The sequence below is a fragment of the Papaver somniferum genome, chromosome 5, assembly GCF_003573695.1.
Source record: "Papaver somniferum cultivar HN1 chromosome 5, ASM357369v1, whole genome shotgun sequence".
Classification (NCBI taxonomy): Eukaryota; Viridiplantae; Streptophyta; class Magnoliopsida; order Ranunculales; family Papaveraceae; genus Papaver; species Papaver somniferum.
The window spans coordinates 58,353,918-58,380,070 of NC_039362.1; the positions used below are offsets into that span (position 1 = coordinate 58,353,918).

At 38.5% G+C, this 26,153-nt stretch overlaps 1 long non-coding RNA gene across 5 annotated transcripts; it reads right to left on the reverse strand.

Annotated features, from left to right (window-relative positions):
* Window positions 1-711: 711 nt before the first annotated feature.
* On the reverse strand, window positions 712-9,372 carry LOC113281651. Of its 5 annotated transcripts, XR_003326299.1 has the most exons (9): window positions 8,738-9,372; window positions 8,190-8,415; window positions 8,048-8,100; window positions 5,669-5,850; window positions 4,635-4,785; window positions 4,077-4,394; window positions 3,399-3,943; window positions 2,557-3,010; window positions 712-1,113 (listed from the first exon to the last, which is right to left on the reverse strand). It is a non-coding gene; the product is annotated as an uncharacterized LOC113281651 (long non-coding RNA). The 5 variants fall into 5 exon arrangements; XR_003326298.1 differs by lacking the exon at window positions 712-1,113 and having other exon boundaries at window positions 2,531-3,010; XR_003326301.1 differs by lacking the exons at window positions 712-1,113; window positions 2,557-3,010 and having other exon boundaries at window positions 3,233-3,943; window positions 4,077-4,189; window positions 4,321-4,394.
* Window positions 9,373-26,153: the final 16,781 nt, after the last annotated feature.

Here is a 26,153-nt window from a genome sequence, read left to right on the forward strand (position 1 = left end):
GGTCACTCAATAATTCTATTTCTTTTAAATACAATCATCTATTAATTTAACCTTAATCAATGATTAGTCACATTAACTAATCATTATACAAAAATAATCAGGAGGATTATTTTGATATTAATATAAATATTTAGATTAGGGGTGACCTAGATTTACTTCTAATGTCTTATCCAAAATAAAACAATGGTCCCCGAAAAAAAGACTGGTCCCAAAAAATCGTTCTAGATTAATCAATTAGTTCCTAGATCTAGATATTTTATCTCTTTACCAAGTATCTCCGGGGCCTTACGACCCCGGTTCAACCTCTCCATTTTTGGGTATACATATTTAAGTCCTACATAGCAACCTTAAAGTATGTATACTTGAATAAAAACAACGGTGCTATCAGGTTCATTTTGATGCATATGTTTCATACGCGGATTTGAAAATAGGAAATCATTGATCTTCCTCCTATCTGTTTTATGACGTATTAAAAATGTATAAACAGCTCACCTGGGAGAGCATTAATGAGATTGATAAACAACTCATTCCCACCCAGATCATGTGGTAATCAGAAATCGTGCAAAAGGAAGACCAAATCCCCACAATGTGCACTTCATTCAGTTTAGCATTATCACTACCCATGCTTAGGTGACTACCATAATCTTTTCCGATTGTATGCAAGATCTAAATTTATCTGTGGTGCCTAGATTTAGACAATTTTATAAACAAATGGTATATTTAAGGAGTTGATTATGGCCTAGTGAAGGCTTATATTCTGCTTGGTGTAGTTCATGGTACTGTGATTTCATTGGTGTTTCTTGACAATGGCGCATGAAGTCTTGAAGATTTCTAAAACTCTCAAGAGTTCTGCATTTCCAGATTCTTCAAACAATTTAAATTGACACTCAACCTGTATAGGCAGCTTAAGTATGTTGTTATCAGCAAAGGAGTTGTTATCTGAAGCATCCTGCGGTATCAACAAAGGAGTTGTTAGCCAAGATAATCGTGTCGCCGTCATTCCATACTGGAGGTCGACAACTCCACTGGTTCAGTCCTAATTCTGGTGTCTCGACTCGTCTGCAACCACTTTTTTGGCACCACACTCTTTTTCAGAACGCCATTGGTTTACTCCTAACAGTATAAACAGTACTTCAACTCATTCAATGAAAACATGAAATTACATCCAATGGTACAACATAAAACACATTGCATATTAGAAAGCCACCGAATCATACAGAAAAACTAATATAAAATGTATTATTCATTTATTCTGTCTAATTGAAATATTAATGGGAGGATTGACTAATTATATACATTTTCTTAGATTGTGTACACAGATTTAGTGCTGGTGTGCCCCCAATTCCAAGGTGAGTCTCGTTGGTTTCGACCACATTCTGCCCAGCGGATAGATTGTGTTCTTCAACTGAGGTGGGTGTTGCTGCGACTGCGCTTGATCCACTTTCAAAGACATCAAAGAAGACATCATTCACATCCTAAGCTAGTACAGGGCCATCATGGTCATAGCCTTTCCTAAATGGTTTAAAAACTTCTGGTTGGTGATATTTTAGAAACTATAATACGAAAATGTAAGAGCATTTTCTCCTTAAAGTTCGGATTTTACGAAAGTGGCACAGGTCGACCTTCTAGAATTGGATCAACACTCCATTACTCTACCCATATTCAAGTATCTATAAATCATATCTCTCAGCAAGAATTACCGTGGTAAACCTGCGAAAAGTCACTTCAAGCTTAAATCAACATATGCCCGAATCTAAGAACACTCACTTGAGCCTTAATTCACATTCATGGAAAGGTAGTTGCTTTAGTTTGTCAGATGCAGCACAGAGTATAGTCCCCTCTTTCTCGAAATGCCTGTCATCTCTTCCGCTGGCAAACTTAGCATCACCCCAAATCAGACTATCACAATCAAGGGGGAGTAATTTCCAACCCATAAACACTATACTGCTAAACATACTGCTAATAGAAGGCCTTGTGACCTTTCTCCTTCCCTACAAATTAAATTTTCAGTGCATAAACACGATTTTCTCCCTCAGATCATCACCCTTTTGATACCCACAAATTAAATCCCACTCGAAAAAGTAATTCTCTTAGACTTCAATTCTCACAATTACCAAAGCTTACTATTTTTACAATCAAGAAAGAGATGGTTGCTATAGTGATCTATTAAGAATATAGAGAAGAGAAGAAAAAAATGCAAAGAAATAAGAAATGATGACTTATTTCCTCCCCTCCTAGCGAGGACCAAACCAAAGCAATCTGTTTTAGCTATGGACCAAACCACTGGACTTAGTGCCTGAAATTTTTTCAAAACCTTAAGATATTTTGGACCTTTAAAATCGCCATAAGAAGTATGTAAGCTTTTACAAACTCAAATAACAGTGTCATCTGAGTCGAACCCACAAAAACATGGTTGAGAACCATGTGCTCTTCCATTTGACCTAAGACGACAAGTATCATACCTAATGCAAGTGGGATTTAAGGGATTTAATATAGTGATACTTAAGCACATATCGTTCATAGGCATAAAGGTCAGCAAGCAGAGAATTTACATACCACTTACTTATAGCAGGTACACAGTATCTTTAGAAACAATTCATGAACAACCTTTCACGAATAGCCTTTCAGCTTTGACAAAGTAAAGGGTAGAGCTCTTGAAAGTTGGATAAACCCCACTAAGGGACCTCCACCGAAAATTGGCGAAGGAGAGGAAACATTATTCTGCGAAGGCATGTGTCAGTTGAAGTTTACCCACTACGAAATTTCCAACTGCATATCGAGCATCTTACATTAAATGTTTAATATCAGCTAAATCAGATCCTTAATCAATAACAGAGTCATGCTAACAACTTCCAAAATAACAGAGTCATGCTAACAAATTCCAAACTATACAATAAATTAATCACTCTTTTATATTTACTTAAGAACTTATCTCTGTTCCTGCCAATGTAGTAGTGACAAACATACTTTCCTTTGTCCTCCGGACCCAAGTTTTTCTTTCTGTTTGGAACTGATGAGAAAAATATGTTATCATGCTCAAGGAAAAGAACATCAATGCGAAAATGAAACTGAGTTTTATAATTTTATAAGAATTAATGGAATATCTATGACATAATACATGTGGATGCATCTATTTGTTTGCAACTTCTTGGCTTGGAACATCTCATCTACATAGATTGAGATTAATTAAAGACAGGTGAAAAGAGATACAAATTAACTAAAACAAAATCTATAAAACTTTAGGTTTCATATTTTTCCGAATTTTAAGTCATAATACACCACACTATGGATGCATCTCATTCCTTCAACTCTAGAATCTAGAACACACCGTCGTTCAACAATTCGAAAACAGGATATCATGAGAAGGAAAAGGTAATAGGACAAAAGAAAAATCTCACCATGCATTATTATGTGTCAGCTATTGAAGCCACCTTTAGATAGGGGAAGGAGAGTTTCAACTCTTGCCTTGTGGATTCAAAAAAAAAAGAAACCTCTTGTTCTATTTCTTCTAGGAGAACCCAAGCTGCTGCTGAATGATTTGTTTGCTTCTTGACTATTATTTCCGTTATATGCACAATAATCTGAACTTCTAGCTTCTGACCCTCTCATGATTTTCAATATTTCACATGATGCGATGAGTACTTTTGGAAATCTCCAACCGGCATCCAGGGATCATCTTTGTTTGCATAAGTAGGTACAGAATTCTGAACTATTGTAGCCTTGACTCTCAAAATAATGAATCATACTGAACTTGAAGATATCATCCCTTGAGAAGTTTTTGATATCCCTCGTAAACTTTAAGATCAATCTTTCTAAGGTGACGAGCTCCATCCATGCTAAATTTCACATAATAATTCATGATTTCTCTCCTTCGATGTTCTTCTCTACTTGCAAATTGTTTGTCCAATATGATCTAACCGGTAGCCATCCAACTACTTGTTACCTGCAATGATCATATTCAGCCCCGTTAATCAATGATGTATAACATACCACATTAACCAAGTACAATATATCGAGCTATAAAGATAAAATTTGATCGAACTGCATTAAAATCGAATAAATTTGCGGCAACTTACTTGGCAGGTGGCGCAATAAACCGGTCATTATCTCTAACATCCGAAATATCTAAACATTTGTTTTTGGTCTTTCACCGATATTTGGAAATGGTGACAAAAACTGGCATAACAACCTACATGAAATTGGGTTGAGTTTGTAAATTTATTTTATTGTAATCCAACTTGGTGTGTTACATGAAGAACAACTGAATAAAAATATAATGATTGATATGGATCAAACAGAAAAATCAACAATTTAAGCCACCACTGTTTTCATAATTGTTATGTTGAAGCTGTTCGACTGCTGAATGGCAATGCTACATAAGTTCTTCTTCGACGCTGAAATCACAAAAACAAATTCAATTTCAAAACTTAGAATAAGGAAAATAAATTAGGCACGGTAGAAAAACCAAAAATCAATCAGGGTATAATTATGTTTTACTTGATCTTCTTTTCTAATAGCAATTCAAATAGTGGAATGATCTCATCAAACTCAGTACCTTTATGCAGCTAATATTAATAGCCTGTCCATAAAAGATACTACACAAATACATTAGGAGAGAGTAAGAGATAATCAACCTGTAAAGTACCCCCAGTTCAGGAATAACATTCATAGAGTATCTGGAAAGCGTAGTAGTGGTGTTGGCAATTGGTATGGACGGGGAAATAGTTCATTCACAAAATAATCAGGGTGGTGGTGTTAAAGTACCTCCAGATTTCATCTGAACCCCTACAAAGCCCAAAAATTGAAGAAAGGAAATCATAAATTATCCAACTCAGACGAAAAAGAAGATTTGAAACTTAGATATGTATAATTAACTACTGAACAACCAAATGCATGTTGCATAAAAGTGATAGAAGTGAAGTGAGTTTTCCTACGAACATTGTAATGTTTTATCCATTGGGTCGATAAAGTTTCTATTAAGCAGCATACCTTGAACTATGAAAAAGTTTCGGTGAACCGCAAGTGCTAGTAACCCATACGAACCGTCTCGTCCTTGCCTAGAAGAAGCTTTTTCTATATCGAAGTGAAGACAGTTCATACAGGTTACCAACAGATTTGCCAAGTTGAATGGTACTACGATCATCACACTTGGTGAAATCACCTATGAGGAAATTACTATCTACTGTTGAATATCTTCCAAGTTTATTCAAAAAGCAGTTTCCGAGCATCTCAATTGATGCAATCGCGAAGGAATACCATTACCATCAAATGCATTCAGAAAAATAATAAACCACCTATCAACAATAATGCAAATCTGAGTTGCCAATGTTTTGCATCTCAAACACATACAGAGCAGAATTGACACACCTGTAAACCTGTCTGGAATAAACAGGGTCAAATTAACACAATTGTTTTATTCTATAAAACCCATGTTTCTATATATATACCGTTTATCTCAAATGAAACCGTGTATCCACTGTAATTTCATCCAGAAACGGCAAGGGATAACACACATTGTATTCATGAGTAAGAATCAATTGTTATGTTGAACTAATGATTTCATTCTTCATATTGAAGCATACTACTTCAAATAATACGGATTATAATCTAGAAACAAAATATAGAAACAATAGTAGAGAAGAATACACTGCAGATGGCTCACTCTTACCAGCAAAGATGGTTCACTGTCACATCACTCTAATTTTGCTGTCTTCGTATTATTCTTATTTCTAACACAGGGCATTTTCCATGGAGCTATTTGTTTCAACTTCTCACTAGTGCCAGCCTCTCAAATGGAGCTATTTGTGCCTCCTAGGGGCCTCCAGTATTCAAAATTTCAGGAAAAGAAAACTGGGAATATCCAACAAAAACAGGTTAACAACACAAAGTCAAGTTCAGACAGAATAAAGAGAAAGTATGTAAAATTATAATTCAGAATAACCATAAAATCAACATAAATAAAATAGTATCAACAACAAAAACTGTAAAACTAAACGAAAAAAATTCACATTTCCAAACCGTCTATGAAAGTGAAATTTGATTGGTTCTCTTAGAGCGTCCACAGTGGTGCGAGTATAACCAAAGACCAAAGACTAAAAAAAAAGACCAAATTTGAGTTTAGGACGTCGTGTGGCGTAGTGGTAGGCGATTATATTTAGTCGAGCGAACGTATAATGTTCGTTTGATTGTGGAGCGTAGATAAAGATTACGCCCAATTAAGGCGTTGATAAAGATTACGCCCAATTAAGGCGTTGATAAAGATTACGCCCGACGTGGGGCGTTGGTAAAGATTACGCCCGATACGAGGCGTTCTTATAGTTTACGCCGGGAAAAGAGACGTTTGTATAATCAACGCCCCATGGGACGTACGTAAAGTCACCGCTCGAAGCCAAGTGTTTGTATAATCAACGCCCCATGGGACGTACGTAAAGTCACCGCTCGAAGCCAAGCGTTTGTATAATCAACGCCCCATGAGACGTGTATATAGGATGTGTTTTGAAAAGCTTGTTGTCTGTACTTTGTACTCCTCGCCCTCCAAACTATGGTTACTTCTACCTTTGCTGTGTGATGCTTCCAACATTCATTTGGTGTTATATGCGAAATCAAAAACAAAATTAGCTATGACATGTTGCACTTGACCTAGAAACCAAAATGAAAACATTTAGTTTCGTGGAAGCATAAGATGCAAAATATTTGCTCTTCCCCAATATTTTCACACTTCAAATTTGAATTATGTACAAGTTCAATCATTCATGGGGCGTACACTTTATCAAAGCCTGGAATCAGGCGTACACTTTATCAACGTCCCATTAAGGCGTTAACTTTATCACCGCCTGGAGTCAGGCGTTAACTTCACAAACGCCCCATCAGGCGTACATTTAATCAACGTCCCATACAGGCGAAGTTTATATACCCGCCTGTTCGTTGGACGAATTCTTTACGAACGCGCGTTGAGAAGCGGAGATTATATCAACGCCCGTTGTGAAACGGAGATTATATCAACGCTCGACTATATTTGGGTTTGGTCTTGGTCGGCGACCAAATTTAGTCTGGGCTTTAGTCGTTGATCAAAATTTGATCGATAGTACGTCCCACTACGTTTGTCCAAAAGACCAAATATTTGGGTTTAGTCGTCCACTGCAGTTGCTCTTAGAAACTGAAATTCCCAAACCCTTATATTTAAACCTAGTTCTTCGATTAATTTGACCGTCCTTACCACCGAAAATAAATGTGAACTGTTAAATGCATGCGCCAACTCGAACAGTATGTGTGCAGATGTCCATATTTAAGGGCAAAATTAAAATATATCTAAGGAAAAGTATAAAGAAAGTAAAACAAAAAGGGAAGATAAGTGAGGAATGACAACAACCGCTAAAGATGTGCAGGTGCATTTCCTCATTGCCATCATGAGTAAATAACGGTTCCCAGCAGACAATGCAAACTGCAGGGAAAGCAGTACCACATGATAACAATTTTAAAGAGAAAATTTCAAGAGAATGATCGAGGACATAGTTTCTATTGTATTATTTTTTTAGCGGTATCGTGGTTATGCCTATGCATGTATTGAAGACTGTTACTTAAGTGGGTGAGAAAGAACCAAGACCATAAAAGGGCTGACTTATAATACACGGTGGATAAAAGATGCACTTCTGAAGGGAGATTCATCCATAAAAACGAAAGAGAGAAGACAAAAGAAACTCTAGTTTTTGTTGCCTTCCAAGTTTTGTTTAACAAAACAAAGGGAAAACATCTGAATCATATAATACAGAACTTATAGTATGGTTGTTAGAAAGAATTTATTTCATTGTCTCCAACAAAAGAAACTGTGTGACGTACAAAATTAACTACTCAAATTGCATATAGATGAGAAATTGTTTTGTCGAGATCAACACAATTCCATCTATGTACAAACAAAATCAAGATATCTTTCATATAAAATTTGCTGCAAAAGGGGTCTCAATTTTCTATGCCGAGAATACAATTCATTTTCATTTGGATGCTATAAGATTCAATTTACACATGCTTCGTCAGATATAAGAAAACATACCTTGTCGACATCCATAGACTGGCAAGTGCCTCACCAGTCCTGGGAAGGCCATACTGCAATGAAGAATAACGAATCAAAAAGATTAAAGCAAGCATTCAAAGAAAGAAAAATAAACTAATGCAAATGAATTGAGAAGACCTACTTCATGATCAACTGTGCCACATAGATGCAAATATGATATTTGCTCTATTGTTTTCGTGCAATACTGCATCTAGTAGCTAATGCAGGTCCAACCTTCCTCACAAACTTGGGAAGTGGAAGATTCCATGGGAAAATTTGTCCCCCAACTTCAGTGGGCTCATGTACATTTTGCATATGTGGTATACCCATCAGTTTGAACTTGCAAACATGAATCTTATCTTCCCATCCTGGCACATTGCATACCAAAAAAAAAAAAACACTGTAAAATTAATTAACAAAATCATATTGTTAACTGACATTGTTAATCCCAGTGAAACTTGATAGGGCATAACATTGTTTGACATATCAAAAACAAAATCAATTAACAAAATCACACATGAGGACTTGACCAAGCATAATTAGACCTTAATAAGTAGAACAAAAGAAAGGCATAAACATCAAAACATTCACCGATTAAATTTCTCAATCAAAAGAAGAATTGACCAAGCATAATTAGGTATTGATAAACAAATATAAAAACATCAATATAAAAACAGGAGATAAGCCTACGATTAAGCCAGCAACCCTAATATTTGGGTTTATTAACCAAGTCTCCATCTTTCTTCTCATATATGTTCTTCATATCTCTTATTTTTATAAGAGAAGATCAAACACATGTTTCGCTTTTCTGGATTGACATTGTTCAGGTAGCTCATCGAAGGAAACGAAAAATAGGAAACCATCTCTCTGGCTCTGTCTGCCTCTCCTTCTCTCGCTGTGTAAAGAACAAATCAAAACCCAATTCAATTCACCCACACACCGTAACTTTACCGTAAGTTTAAAGTTTCCCAGCCGTCCAAGCAAAAACTCCATCCGGAACTTTCCCACCGCCGGATCGGGATCCCCGTTAAACGTCGTCTGTCTGATAGCCCTAGCTATCATGGACACAAACCTCATACCTTTTTATAACAATGATAGATGGGTTTTTGTCATCTCTAATTGCTGCTGGGATGTGGTTGTGCGGAAATATACTTCTCTTATGGCTGTTCTCATCGATTAATCCTCTCAATCTTCCGATCTGTTGTTGATGTCGATCTTTGCCTCTTCTCAAGTCAGGTAATCATATTGCTTGGCTTCTATATGTTGGTTTTCGAATTGGGATGAGTTCTATCCGTTTCAATTTAATTTTGTAAGGCGTTCTATTAATTAAATATAAGAGGTTTGTTTTGAGTATTAAAAAAAAATAAAAAGGTATTTTTTTTTAATTAAATATATTTTTTTATTAATAAATTAAAATACTCAGTCATACAATTCTTTAGGTGGCAGCCTAACAACAAGCTGGGCGCGAACACCCTTTGTTTTTTTGAAGACTTGATTTTATTTTATTTGTGAAGCTCAACTCTATCGTGAGCTTGTTAATTCGCTTATGTATTCAAGAGGCGAGATTTTGTTTTACTGATAAATTTGGTAAGGCCAAGAGAACTTTTAAGTTGGCTCTCAGCTTTGTGAATCAAAATTGGTTAATTATGAAAGACAATTTGGAGTTGCTACTCCAATAGGGAAAATGTTACTTTTGTCTCTCCAATCCAAGATCCTTCTGATGGCTCTTGATAAAGATCGAGTATCATTGTTAGATGAGATTTAAACGATTCAACTTGGTGTTATTAACTCGCACGAATTGCATCAACAAACATTCACCAATCTGTTTGACAGCCTTATGCATACATATTGAAGATGGCGAAGGAAATTTCAGTCCCCATAACCTTCTTCGGGATGTGAAAAAGGTACTCGAATTTCAGCCACAACCAGCTTCAACACTCCACAGCAGCAGTGATAACCCTGCACTAACCATGATTTTCCTCTTAAGAATACTACTTATCTAGGAAAAAAGACAAAATGCAGCACATTAGGTCGGTAGACTCACCTTACCAAGTTTTGTTTTCAGTGTTTTGTTTAGACCCCAACTTTATTTTTGTTTTAGGACTAGTCGTATTTTTTCCGGGCAGTGTTTGTAGGCTGTTTTTATTTTATTAGTGTAAGCTAGTTTGAGTCTGTAATCATGCAGGTTATATTTTCCAGTATCTAGTATGTCTTTAGTGACAGTTTACCAGTAGTAACATATGTCTTATCTGGTAAACTGCACCCGATGGATCAAGACGAGAAAAAAGGAGATAGACAATTATCGCTCGGGCAGTACACCTCAGTACATGAACGCATTTGCATGACCAACACTTTAAATCAGGAGCATCGAACACCCCTATTATCAACTAAGTTCTTTTGGACTCAGACGTGTCCATCAAAAATACAGCTTTTCTTGTGGAAAGCATTGAACGAAGGGCTTCCGACCTTCGGCACCGATATCTACCCCTGATGCAACTATGATCCGAAAACTGCGCTACACTGTTTTGCTATTTTTGATTCAAGGCATACCATTCCAATTGTAACTGGTGAATCTTTGGGTATCATATACCCTCGTGTAATGGCCCGTTAAGTATTTTAATAAAACTCATGCATCAAAAAAGAATAAAAAAAAATGATAGAACCAAACAAGATGAACCAATTACTCAAACAATTATTATTACTACTACCCAATCAATTATTATTATTATTATTATTTTCAGTTTCACTCATCAATCATCATCATTATCGGACACAGAGGGGATAAACGTGAATTGCATCAAACAGTATCGAGAACCAGCTATTCAACTAACAGAATACTACCAAACTAGTGCATATGCTGCCTAGTAAAAAAAATGGAATATAGATGACAACGTAGGACTAAGATGTAAAGCACGCGTCGCACGAACCATGGGAACCTCAACCCTTAGTGCTTCTAATGGAAAATACTGCAGAAAGGTTTCATATAATAAGACAAGCTTATTCACACCATAGAACAGATGATGACAAAAACAGTTTTAGCATATGATCATAAGTCGAACGAGATGTGATAGTTCACTTATAATCGATAGAAGATCCAAAGTAATTATGCTTCTAACAAACAAACAAAGCAAGTGATCACTTCTCATTAATATTTTAGCACGACTGTCATCTGTTTCTTACACACGTTCTCATAACCAGCTCAAGGTCCGTTTGAGTATTACCTGTTTTTGCAAAGCCGTGATTTCAATGTTACTTAGCCTGGAAAGATCAACGGGCGCTAGTACTTCCGCGAACACGATCGTATCGAAGAACAATCCAACACCAACCTTTCTAATGCCCTCTAAGAACCCTATATCTCCTAATTCTCCACTAAAAAAATTTCCTAGAAGTTTCTCTAGTTTTGTTTTCTCTATAAGGTGCGACCAGAATTTTCTCCTCCCCTAAAACTCTAAAAATGACACCCTATTTATAGCTTTCTTCCATTAATAATTACCTTAGGGTTGAAATGACCTAAACCCGATGACTCATATTAAAAACCTAGATATTCTTCCAAATAAAACAATATTATTTCCAATTATTAAAAATCCTTAAGAATCATTTTAATTTCTCTTACTAAAAATGCCAAAATATCATTTAATCCAAGATCTTATTAAAATGGAATGACTTGGGAACAAGACTAAGCTAAAGTGTCGACATTCTTGCTCATTTAGTTAGTTAACGGGGAACGTCCAACTTTGGACTTGTGCCAGTCGGGGATATCCTAAAATGGACATGAACTTGGTGGACTTAGTGGTGGACTTGATTAGTGAATACTCGGTTATCATTCCTTGGACTTATTGGTGTACGTCCATAGTGGACTTCATCACTAATGTGAGCTGGTTTATGGATTATCATTTTGGCTCAAGTGTTCCACCTAGTAGACGTAAAAATGTTTATCCTTGACCTTAACTGTGGGCCCATAAGTGGTATTTGCCTACACCGTATTTCGCGGAAGTACGCCTTCAAACTATGTACGAAATTGGGGTGTCTACAAGAGAGAAAGTAAATGAGAAGAGAAGAAAATATCTTCTCGATTGGACGTAGGGTTGGGATTTGGGTGCTAACAGCACACCCATGATAACGGATAGGGGCCATCCCAAAGTCACATTCCCTTAACTTCAGTTGGGCATGTCTTTAGTGCTTTTGTAGAACTGGTCGACCCTTAACCTTGGCCCGACTGTCTTTTGTACTTGCTTGTGTAATGATCAATTTTCCCTTCTTGCCCAATTTGGGTGATTTCTTCTTCTTTTCCTCCGTGCGACTCCAGAGTACCTAATAACTCAAAAACACGCGTAAAATACATAATTTACAAGAAAAATAGCAGAGAAATCATAACCAATAGATATTAAATCAAGGTATATTCTATACCTATCACCTAGAACCCTAATATCTGTTCTGCATCATCAGGAGTCAATGCCATCTCGCCAAAAGGAAGTTGGAATGTGTCAACTTCGGCGTAATACCTTTCACGGAAACTAGATACTGCGACCTCGTCATACGCAATCACAGAGTTCACAACGGCATTGTACAAACCGGAGTTTTCAACATAGTCTCTAACTCTTGCACATTCACCTTCTAACGGCCACAACTCTATTTTCTTAAAAGAAGATTGATGCCTGAAAAGACGTGTGGCATTTTTATGATCCTACAAAACATAAACAAATAAATATTAAAAAATAAATTAGAAAGTTAACATCAACTAATCAAATAGCAAGCAAAGTTGGGATTCTTGCGATTGTCTCATAGATGGTATGAGCCCACAATCCAGGATATCCAAATAGAACTTTGCAGCCATCTCTAGGTTCACCACTTCGAAGAGGAGACAACATCAAATGAGCAGCGGGAACGTGTATCGCGCTGGGTGCAATATCTGTTCCATCCTTCTTAACCCTCTTTACTGGCTTCGGCTTTGCATTCTCTTCCTCGTGTTCTACATATTTTTTACCTTCATCCTCTTCATCCTCCTTATCACCAGCATCATTACCTCATCCTTTTCATCATCCTTATCACCAGCATCACCCCCTTCATCCTCTTCCTTCTCCTCATCACCACCACCATTATTACCTTCATCCCCTTCCTCCTCATCATCACCACCATTACCATCATCAAAATCATCACCACTACCATTATTTTCATCATCATAATCACTCTCTTCTTCCTCTTCTTCTTCACCTCGTACGGGAGGATTTTCTTGTATCTCATCTTCTTGTATCTCACCTTCTTTTATCCCATCTTCTTCACCGCTACTGTTAGCGGAAATAACATGAGAGGATGATTCAGACGAATCTGATAACACATTACCTTTGTCTCTTGGTTCGGTGATAGAAAATACTACCTCACTCGTCTTTTTTCCGCGTAATGGACCGGAAAGTAAGTATTTATCGTGGCGGGGAGCTTTGGAAGGGGGAGTTATCATCATTGGAACCTTGTCTTCTTTGGTTTTCTTGGTACTATAGTCCAAACACACAAAAAAAAAGACAAATAAGATAACAATTTTTTGGTATCGGTTAAAGGGTCGTCAGTGGGATGAACTATAAAGCAAACGACCCTTCAATAAAGGGTGACGACTCAAATATATACAATGACGACTCTTCCAAATATTTGGACAGAGAGGGTGATTTGTTTTCTTATAGGGACGTTATCGTGTAACAATGGGTCGTCAAACAAGCAATGACGATCCTACGATTTGGGTTGACGACTTTAGGGCATATAAATAAATGACGACTCTATGCCACCCAAGATGACGACACTATCAATTTTTGAAACAGAAGGTTGTTCGAGTTCACTCCACGGTCGTTAAGAAATAAAAAAGGGTCGGCAACCGAGAGTCGTCATCTTCAACCTAATACAGTAGCGACTCTATTCTAGGGCAAAAAATGATGAAGCAGCAAAAATAGGGTCGTCATCTTCAACCTAATACGCTAATGATTTTTCATACAATCCGCATGCAAATCAAAAGTCGTTAGGGGTTTCAATATACATACTAACGACTTTTACACTGAAACCGCAAATTTTCAGTTACCAAACTCAGTTTCACAATCAAAACACAAAAAAATATCGAATAGAAGGTGGGTTTTAGTTCACATACCTTCTAATTGGAGCCATTTTTTCTTGGGTTTCGATTTTTTGGGTTTGGGAGTTCTTCTCTCGACAACATTGCCTTTCACCATATTTAGGAGATTAGGGATTTGAAGTTCTTTTCTAGTGGTCTTCTTTGTACGAGCCATGTTTGTAGAAGAAGTTAATCGTCGATTAACGTTTTATTGTCGATGAATACGCGATGAATCGGTTGAAGAAAAAAATTCTTCGGGGGAGTCGTTAATGGTGGTGGTGGAGAAGAGAAAGGGGAGGACAGGAAGATGAAAAAATGAAAAAAGAGAAACTGATTTTCTCTTTTAGTTTAGGTTTAGGGTATATGAGATTGGGGGCCTAATGATGGCTTCTAATTAGAGTTAACTGATTTTTAAGATTTGGGTTTAGAAAAGGGTAAAACAGTATTTTTAATATCGATTTAATACGCCCCTGGAAAATTTGAGGTGCAAATAAAAAGTCTAGCCCCCCAATTAAAAGATCTGGCCCCCAATTAAACCAGGCATATTCCGTTCACCACCCCGACCCACTTAAAATTACCGCAAGTTTCTCAGTCGTCAAATGGAAAAATCCATCCGGAATATCTCGACATCCGGATAGGGGTCCTCGTTGAGCGACGTCCGTCTGATAGCTTTTGCTATCATGAGACAAAGGCCATGTTTTTTCATAATAAGGATTAAATATCAAAATATTAAAAATAATAACTATTGAAAGGTGATTTTTGATTCTGGTTCTACCCGTCCTAGCTACACCAAATGACCTCACTATACCAAGAATAGTCAGAGAGAGAGAGTTTTTTCATTGTACCTTGTCCTATAAATCCCCTCCTTTAATGACATCATGACACATATCCTAGCGCTTCTTAATTAATTCTAATGTCATTCCTTAAGATAACCTCCTTCTTCTTTGTTAATTCCTTCTTCGTCCTCCTCTCCTCATGGGTATTTCCTTTATCGGGCTTGGGCCTAATCCCCGAGTCCCCATATATTTATATTAGGCTTGTCTCTCCCTTTAGGGATACCCCTGGCCCGATAAGGGGTTTCATTTTTCATGTATCGACATTAGTCCCCTGATAAATGACCCAATACTCATAAAATCCTTTTGAGCGCTCTCTCTTGTAAGCAGTTGAGGTGAGGATCCCTTCCCCTTTATTGATTCCACGATCATGGGCGACGCTTGACCTTCCATCGTGCAAGTTTCAATTTCTGCCGGTTACTATTCCCCCTTCATAACCGCCACGTTCAGTCCCTAGAGTTTTCTATATATAAAGGTGTTAATTTGTTTCCCCCCTTACCTTTTTTCTTCTTTCTTCATCTCGAACATATCCATACACTCTCCATATCAGTAGTTCGTCTGAAGAGTCTAGTGAATCTGAAGAACCTATGAACGATGGTTCCGAGGAGACTGAGTACTCGGAGCAAGATGAAATTATTCTACCTTCCTCGGCATATGGTAGGTCATATGCAATCGCGGAGTTTACGAGCGGGTGCGCCTGAAGCGCGCGCTGAGGTTGAGAGAGCTCCGTGGAGGTAAGCGCGTTTTCTCTCCTGAAGACATCTTAGTTCCTCGCCTTCTAAATCCTCCTGTATTACCTTATCCTTCCGCCCCTGGACGCCTTTGCGTTCAAAACGGTGTCGCGGATGGCCATTCATCGTGGCGATTATGATCTTCCCCTTATTGATATCCGGTCTAAATCAAAAAACTCATCTGGTATGGCCACATTGGGCATCCCACATACGCTTCAATCCTAGTCATAAGGCCGCTCTTCGTAGAGCGGGTATTGATGAAGCTATAAACTTGTCTCTCAAACGGGAAGTGAAGAGGTGTATACGTGACATAACACGACTATTTTGTCGCTGGGCTCCTCCTGTTCATACCCTTTTTACAGCATGTGGAGAAGCAACCATCGTTCTAGAGGATGTAGTCGCCCTTATGGGGCTACCAATCCATGGCAGTCATTCGTACGATGAAGCGGTCATCTATGGAGCGCTAAATGACAAGGACATAGAGATGTGTACTTATCTGTTGAAATGTAAGGATGAAGCGGGGCAAAGGCAAGAAGGTTGTTGTCTCAGAAAATAAATGGGCGCCTTCATCTGCTGCGAAGGGGAAAGCCAAGTGGGTTGAAGAGAAGAAAGTTCCTCTGACATGTTCATCGGGCGAGCGACTACTATCTAGCTCTATTCGCACCTATGAGGTGATTCATGGTTCATTAACCCCAACAAAAGCTGATTCTGAATGGGTTATTAAAACCAATCGCCGTGCTTCCTTTCCTCTTTGGATAAAGTATTGGGCACCGCAGATAGTTGATGGGAAGGTTCTTCCCCCAAGCGAAAAGAGAAAAATACCCGTGCGGAATTAGCCGCTTTTATCTTGTTTTGGCTTTGTCATGATGTGTTTAAATACAGTCCCCAGAATACTATTAAGGGTGATATCGTGCCAATGGAGGTGTTGCTATCCCGCTGCGCCTCTTTCCCACTTGCGCCGATGTTTCTAAGTGGTTTGTATCGCCATCTTGATTTGTTGTGTCAGGATCTTCAGACGGTGGGTTCGTCTCACAATATTGAGACATATATCCCGGCTTCCTTCTTGCAGGCGTGGTATTGGGAGCATGTTCCTCCATGCGCGCCTGATCCCAATGAGCTTGTGATTCACCGTGAGGTGGATGTTAGGCAAGACGATGGTTCGGTCAAGAGTCTTCCTGTCGTTTACGGCTACCCACGAATGGCTCTTTGGAATCTGAAGGAGAAAATACCCAAGGGCGATCTCGGAAAGCACTTGGATGTAACCAAGGATTTTGAACCATTTCCCTATCAAGACGGTCGATCGGGTCCAGCACATTATGATTTCACCGCTCCTTTTGACGCGGAGTTAGATTCAACAAAGCTTTTGTCAGAGGCGGACTTTGATTCGGCGATGGTCGTGCTGCCTGGTTATCTTCCTGTTTCCATGCTGGTAAGTTCATCGCTATGTCTTACAACCCTGATCGTGCATCTAGGCAAGTTGGGTTTGACCAATGGGTTCCCTATAGGCTTCCCCCCTTGGAAATCTCCAACATTGGGGACGTCATCGCTAGCTTCGACCGTTATATTTTTAAGGGGGCGACACGTCTATCTGATCGAGGAATCAACTTCTCATTCAAACATCCAATATCCATGGGTCCTTTAGCGGCTACTAAAAGGGCCCACGAGTACCATGATTTCTTACGGCGTCGAGCTTTGAAAAAAAAAATTGCGCGAATCGTCTCTTCCTCGTGACTTGTCTGTTCAAGACCTTTGAGCACTTCATGCATCTGGCCGAATCAAACTTGATGATGTTGTAGATGCTGAACACCGCCTTATTCCAGCCAATAAAGGTCGCCCCTTAGAGCCCTTAGTAACTTCTTAAGATCCCCCCGAAGGTCATGAGCATGCGAAGCTGAAGAGAGGGTCATTTTTCGATCGTCAACCTCCGCGGATAGATGTAAGATCATCTGCTAGTCCTTTAGCACCATATGTACTTGTTATTTCTTTTGCTTTGCATTTCCGTTATCTATTGTTACGTCTCCCCGCTTATTTTGATGAAATGAGTGGCGGGAGTTACTTTCTCAGGAAGCTCCTCTTTCCAATCGCCTAGGGTGGAAGCCCCCTTCTTACGTGATGGAAGAGTACTTGAACATTCCCGAATGCGATTGGACTGAGAGGAGTCTAAGGAAGAAATTCAGGTGAGAGGAATCCCAATCGTCTGCTCCGCTCCCTTGTTCTTATGCTAATACCTCATCCTTGCAGCCCCAGCAGAGCCATCGGAGGAGCGCGTCGCAGCCTCCTGGGGGTGCAAGTAGCAGCCCAACTCCTTCATTTGTAGACCAGTTAAGGAATATAGGGGTTAGCCTCCTCAAAGGAGCTGGTTGGGTATCTCCGCGCCTTCATATATCATCAGTTCATCCTCTTCGGGTTGAAACCGTTCGTGGCAGGGGCGAACTTCCGGTGTCTCCTGGTGTCGTTCCGCAATCAATGAGCCCCTCTGGGTCCAGTCGGTCAGTTTTTGGTGGGTCCTCATCTCAAGTGGCATTAACCGCTAATGATCCTGCAGGTAACTCCCTATTTAATACGTGTCTTCGTTCTTATTATTCCTCTCTCTTTATCCCTCTTTCCTCTATATTTTTATCTTATAAATCTAAGTTGTTTTTGCAATGGTGTTCATTTCTCACTTTTCAGGCTCTACTAGTGACTCTGATTCGTCTTCTAGTTCCTCCGCGTCTCGCCCCAAAAACGTTGATATTACGCTAGACTCATCGATTCCTGAGGTTAGTCCCTTTTCTTTCCCTTTTTGCTTGTGCTTATTTATTATTTCTTTCTTTTGTTGACGTATTGTTGTTGGCGCCATGACATGGGTAAGAAGCGCAAGGAGACCACTAAGCTTGACACAGACGGCGTGAGGCACGTAGTCCCTAGCGGCAATGGATCTTCTAAGCGCGTTAGGATGGATGGTAGTGGCTCGTCTGCCCCTTCCGAGAAGCATACTGATGCTCCTGTTTCTAATATACCAACCATCCCTGTTGTATCAAAAGAATCTGAAGTCACACGGTTTAGTTTCCCCTTGGTGGTGAGTGCCGCTGAAGCCGGGTAGACCCTGCTACTCACACTCTCGTCCATGGTTTCTGGTTCCAACTGTTTTTGCTACCGCTTATAGAGACATCGTCGAGCGCGGTGGTGGTCACATGGCGAAGGAGGGTCTTCTGGACGTCCGAATTTTGTGCTACATGACTAAGAATCTTTTGGAGATCGTGGACCATCTCACGCGCGTATGGGATGATCTTGTTGAGGAAGCGACTTCACGTGGTTGGGAGACTAATGTGCAATCTGCGCTCAATGTCAAGTTCCCAATAGTGTGACTGGAGGAGTTGCTTGCAAAGGTGAAGGGACGTAATGACCCTCGTAGTCGGCTTACGAGTCAAATCTTTCAGTTAGAGGGGGGATGAAGAAGTGCTCGGAGATAACTTCCAGCAATAAGGTGGTGCTGAACCTGTTACTTGATGATGTTGGAGTGGCTAATGACGAGGTGTTACGTGCCGAGACCGCTGAAGCGACAGTTCGCGATGAGCTTGAGAAGAAGCGACAACAGTTGGATAGGATCTAATTTGCTTACGGCGCCTCGTATTTGTTTTGGCTTTCCCTTCATCTTTCTTTGTTTGACTCGTTTTTAGATGATATGTTTGTTGTTGTTTATTTGTTTTGGATTGTGGGATGTTTTGTGGTGTTTGATTAATTATTTTTGTCATTGGTGTTTTCATTATCCGTGGTTCCATGTAGCTTTGGCTATTTATAATTTCTCTCTTGTTGTTGGGAGGGTAGTGGGAAAAGCAGGCATTAGGAAAACGTGCCTACTTCCTTTTCCCCGTTGTCCCCCCCGCCCTTTTTTTTAATCAACAGGGAGTTGGGTGGTATGGGCGTCGGTTAAAACGTGCCTACTCCCCCTTCTTTTTTATCGACAAGGAGTTGGGGTGGGATGGGCGTCGGTTAAAACGGGCCTACTCCCCCTTCTTTTTTTGTCGACATGGAGTTGGGGTGGGATGGGCGTCGGTTAAAACGCGCATACTCCCACCCTTTTTTTTAATCAACAGGGAGTTGGGTGGTATGGACGTCGGTTAAAATGCGCCTACTCCCCCTTCTTTTTTATCAACAGGGAGTTGGGGTGGGTGGACGTTGGTTAAAACGCGCCTTAGTGTCTTAGCGACTCTGAGACTTTTATATCCGCCAGTCGATCAGACGTCTTTGGCATTCCTTCGGACTTCGTGGCTTCACCAGTCAACTAGGCGCCTTTGGATTTCCTGAGACCCATGTAGATTTGTTAGTCAATCAGGAGACTTTGGCTTATCTGAGACCTTTTGTAGATTTTTCAGTCAATCAGGCGCCTTTGGCATTCCTGAGATCTTTTGTAGCTTTGTCAGTCAACCAGGCGCCCTTGGTATTCCTGGGACCTTTTGTAGATTTGTCAGTCAATCAGGCGCCCTTGGCATACCCGAGACTGAAAAGGCGAGGGTACACAAATATACCTCAAGTTAAAACTTTTCCTACCTATAAGTCATTTCTCCTAAAGTGATTGTCTATGGACTGAGTCGAGACAATACAACTAATCGGTTCACACTTCGTGTGATCGTCTATGGATACGAGATCGAAACAATACAACAACGAAGTATGTTTACTTGATACAAAGGTTCAGGCTTAGCCAAATACAATATGATTGTTTATCAAGTAAATAGGAATTAACGTTTGTGTGATTTACTTTAATTATAGTAAAACAATTATAATGCAGAAATTAAAAGTAAATGATACAGCAAGATTTTGTTAACGAGGAAACCGCAAATGCAGAAAAACTCCGGGACCTAGTCCATAATTGAATACTCTCAGGATTAAGCCGCTACACAAAATTACACCTAACTTCGTATAGTTGAGACCAAGTAACTAACTCTATAGTTCACTTAGTTCCCTCTGTATTCCCATGCCTCCGACCTATGAATAAGTCACGTGCTTGGAACAATCCCTTTGGTTCTTATTCCAAACAGTAAAGGAACAAGAAATCTATTTGGTATCAACTCTATTCAACCAAGTGATATGAGTCGGACAAAGGCTCTTCCGTTTATCTCAACATAAACTCCTTCGCCGGGTATAGATTTATCTTGTGTTCAATCACCCTAGGGTAATCGTTTAAGATTAAGCCAACAACACCGTTAATCCGAAGAACCGTGTTGATTCCGATCTACTCAATTAATCAATCCAATCTACCACAAGGATAAACCGATTATTAATTGGATCTTCTTTTAACGAAACAAGTATTGTGCACACCAAAGATTATAAAACCCAAGTCAGATCTTCAAATCTTCTTAAATCTTCAATAAAAACCTGTTCACAATCACTTGAATCTCTTGTGATCAATCACGCACAGAACGGAGTCTGTTAACAATGGAATATCACATGATCGTCTTTACAACTAACAACAGTCTAAAGATCCTTGTTGAAACTCTGAACTAGTTTGAGTGAATCTTATATCAGAAGAGAAGATTCTCAATAATAAACAAACTAGGTGCAATCAGATTTCAACCATCGTTAGTCAATCAAATCAATCGAAAACAAAGATAAACCGCAATTATCTAGTTTCCCACCAACAGGTCGCGTTAGAGCTTCTCAATCCCAAAGAAGACTTTAAAACGAGCGATCGTAAGAGATTTCACCTAATTAGATTACTCTCCTCTCCGATAGGCGGCTACACCAGTAACAAAGACAAAAGAGGAAGTCTGTTGTTACGAAGGATTAGTTTGCTAGAAAGGCAAACTTCGTGTATTTATAGACAAGGAAGTTTGGACACCAAGGAATTTCCAAAACCGAAAATATTCTCAAGATATTCATTAAAGAACAAATTCGGTTTCCATAATTCCTGGAAATGCCCTGTCCAAAAATAATGATCGAAATCTCTCGGAAAATATAATTAGTAAATGCACATTACTAATTCTGGAATTTCCCTACAAAATGAAATTAATAAGCTTAATTAAAATATTCTTAACTTACTTATATTTCAATCCTGAGATTCTCTTCCCTTAGCCGTTAAGGAATATCTTTGAACAATTATAGAAATAAACATTCTCAGCACGTGTTCAAAGTTTGTCGACATCTTTACTTTGTAATTTCTCTTTCACACTTACAACCTTGAAACCGATTTGCCAGACTTCCAAACAATTTTATAATTGGCTCATCTGACTTTCAATTAAACATGTGATTGATCAAACCAACATTCAATCACAATCATGGGTTTACGGTTCTACCAAAACAAGTTTCGGTTCTACCTCCATGTGAGTACTACGTATAGTCACACTAGCTTCCCAAAAGATTCGGTTGACTAGGTACTAGGATCGGTTCCCCACATATATATGGTATCTAACTTATATGTGTTGCACATATTCACAGGATCAGTTCCCCTTTCTGCTATAAACCTTGTTGCACCCCCATACAAGGATCGGTTCCCCTTGATGTACTGCACCCCTTTTAAGGATCGGTTCCCCCTTTACCATACTAGGATCGGTTCCCCTTTCCCTTACAAGGATCGGTTCCCTTTCCCTTACAAGGATCGGTTCCCTGTACCCAAGGAATACATAATCCGATCATATCAAGGTGATTACTTAAGATTGGTTTTACTAATAAAAGTTATACCAATACAAAAGTCAGGCCTTTGTGAATAGTTCTACCAAAAACACAACAAGTTGTGAACAGTTATACTTTATCACACATATTGGTTGTTCATAAGATATGCAATGAATAACAAAACCAACAACACCTGACAATTTCCTTTTCGGTTCACAAAACAAGTTTATGAACTTACTTCCTTAGAACACATGTAAACATTGTTCCCTAGGATGAAATCCTCACCTTATACCCATACATAATCACAATAGCATTCAAATGATTATGGCGATGTCTTATCTACAAAGTTTAATGGTTAAGCAATAAACCTCGTATTGTGTTCCTTAATACTATGTCTATCTAGAGTTCAAATATGTTTCACAGTTATGTTTTCAATATGCACGACTTGAAAGATACGTTAGGGAATGAAACAGTTCAAGTCAAATATCGCTAACCTCAAGTGGAAGGATGATTTTTGTCGTTGTAGCTCTTGCTTCTTCACATCTTCAAGTCTTCGCAGTAGTTGTAATGTCTCATATCCTAATTCTTTCAAGCTAACCTATACGAAGTTTAACTCTAATACATAATCAAGCGACTCTTAACATGAGTTTTGATTCACTAAAATATGACAACCAAACTTGACATACCAACGCTTGGTGGGTTCAACCAAGCCATGCTCTAACAATCTCCCCCTTTGTCAATTTTAGTGACAAAACTCTTACATCATATGGATAAACAAATTACAATAATTCATTACAATCCGCTTGATTCCCGATTCAACAGCACAGTGAAACTGCTTACATTCAATCCTTGAAAATGTCGATGTTGACATTATAATAACAAAGAAAATACTTCCCCTAAGGAAGATAGGTAGATATTCAATCCGCACGTCTTTGTTGTACAAATATATATGACATGTTACTCCCCTTTAGTCTTTGCTTTCACTCTTTCGTTAGATAAAACATTCAAGTACCGATGTTCTTTTCCTTAGTGATACCAATTAATATAAAATCAATGCCAGTATCACTTGTTTACTCCATATATTTCTCCTCCTTTTTGTCACAAAAATGACAAAGAAACAAAAAAATAAAGGACAACACGAAAAGAATCTTACAAATCTCAGAATAGACTTGCAAACCTGTAGAGTTAGGAACGAGGGTTCCACACATCATGTTCTGATAACCAATATCAAAACCGAAACTACAAGTAGTCTTATTTTGATATGTTACCAAGGAAACAATTGACCGAAACAATTTTTCCCATTTAGTTTAGCAAACCAAAAACAGCTAATCGCACTAGTTCCTTTGCTAAACCGATTGTTCAAAAACAACCGCTTAATTCGATAAGACCAAAATAAAGAATAATCTTCATTTTTCTCATCAGGTTCTAATTATCCATAAACTTAGACTTTCAATTTTAAACAAACCAAATACTAGGTTAGTTAACTAGCATTTCTTTGTCTAGGCATTCGATTAGACTTGAATAATCGAAACCTCACTTTGATAAGACAAAACTAAGATCAGAATTAACTTAGTTTCTTATCCGGAATCGAATTGGACTAAACAACTCATCCCATACACATATTATTTCGTTAAGCCATAAATAATTCATACAAACCAAAATAAATCAACTTGCATAATTATTCACCTCAACCGGAAGTAATTGAAATAATAATAGACATTATAAGCACCGCAATTGCACCGTAATTTTGTAAGCCTAAACGATTGATACCATACAAAAGCAAGACAACAATAGTTTTTCTTAACCGGAACCAATTGAATCACACACACATCAAGTGTACCAAAATTTTGTAAGCCTAAACGATTGATATCACACAATAAAGCAAGATAACAATAGTTTTTCTTAACAAGAACAAATCGAAACACACATCCACACACACGTCATGGAATAACTATCAATTGAACCTAAATTTCGTTAAGCAAAAGCAACAATATATATAATATAAACTCAGGCTTTTCTTAAACAGGAAAACAATTAACTAACAAGATTGTTACCTCCAATTTCGCATCCACTTCTCCAATATGATTGCATCTTCGTCCAGGGAGAATTGATATTGAAATATCACCACGTTGTCATCCTTATGCGTGAACAAAAGAATAACAACATACCTCAACCTTTACCAGAGAAAGGTTAAAAATCGGTTTTAACTATTGCAAGCAAAAGTTGAAAATCGTCGAAACATGATAGACGCATTTATGTGTCTATTTTGTTCTCAATGTTCTGTATTGTTAGACTCGATTAAGTACTTATTGTGTTATTTTGTGTTCTTGTAGGAAATTTTAGAGAAATAAGCCCTTGCGGCGAAATGGGCTCAAAAAGCAGTGTTTTACACCCCGGAGAAATGTATCGTAGGCACCCCAGAAATGCACCGGAAGCGTCCCAGAAATGTCCCGGAGGAACCCAGAAAAATTACTATTTCCACCCCAATTGATATTCGCACCCCAGCACTCTGGATAAGGGGCACCTTCTTCAACAATTTGAATTTGTGTTTTTGGCGGGAAATGAAGTTTTCAACTGGCAGAATTTTGATTGTCAAAATGAATGGGTTAGAGTGCGATTTAATCGCTGAAAATTGGCAGAAAGATGTGATTTGGCATAAGGAACAAAGTTTGGGTGGTGGTTTCGATCAAATTTGGCTGGAATACGTGTTTTGATTCTCGAGTTCAAAACAGGTCAAGCATGCACTGGAGGATGATAATCACGCGTCATGGAGAGTTATGGACGTGTTCTGATGATGTGGAATGGCTCGAGCATCACTTTGGGTCGTGAAGAATCGATTTGGAGCATGGAGGGAGGAAGTTTACGCAAGAAATTCCAAGTTTGGTAAGAAAATATTCGGAAAATATTGTTATTCACTGCCCGCATAATGAAGAATTATATTGGAGTTATTGGCGAGATTTGGAGCTGTTGTTGGGTATAAATAGGCTCTTTGGGTCTACTAGAGAGGGTGTCGAGAGTTTGGGGTCGAGAGGAGGTCCAGAGAAGCAGAAATCAAGAGTTGATGAAACTCTGTTGCTGCTGATGATGATGATGAAGAACACCAAGAACACGAAGAACGGACTCGCAAGGACAGTCGTTTATCAACAGTGTCTAAGACGCACAGCCGTGGGTCGCAGTGCAGTCTAAACAGCAGCAACACTTGTCTTTTATCGTTCATTCTGTGACGCTTTTTGTGCGTCGCAGATTACAGTTTTACACCATTTTCTCCTTTTCTCTCCATTGTAAACACCATTTGAGCTATAAAAATATATTTTGAGCGTGTTTTCATCATGATGAGTTAAACCCCAACACTGGGACGGCGGAGGAGGTCGAATTTCATCCATGTGGTAATTTCATTAATTCTTTTATTTACTTTTTGCACTAATTTTAATTGAATTAAGATTTTAAATTAATTACTTGTGATTTCATTTGATGGAGTATGCTTAGTCCTAGGGATTTTTGATATGCCATGCTTAAGAAATACAAGTAATATTTTATAAAATCTATCTTGGCAATAAACTAGAGTTAATATTTGTTTTGTTTTTGAACTATAATTGCTAGAATTAATTTCTGAACCATTTGAAAATGAAAAAAAACGGCCGAATGTTTAGTCCCAGTACTCTTGCCCATATTGTTAATATTTTTTGTATATATTTATTTTCTATTAAGTCTAAAAGATTATCCTTCACATGTCCGAGAGTTTGAACCTCATTACTACAACCCCATTAAATCATCAATCATTTTGGCGGCGCCGACGCGGATTTGTATTTAGGTAGAACTTTTAGTTTTTTTTTTTTTTTTAATTATTCCATTTGTTCTTTTTA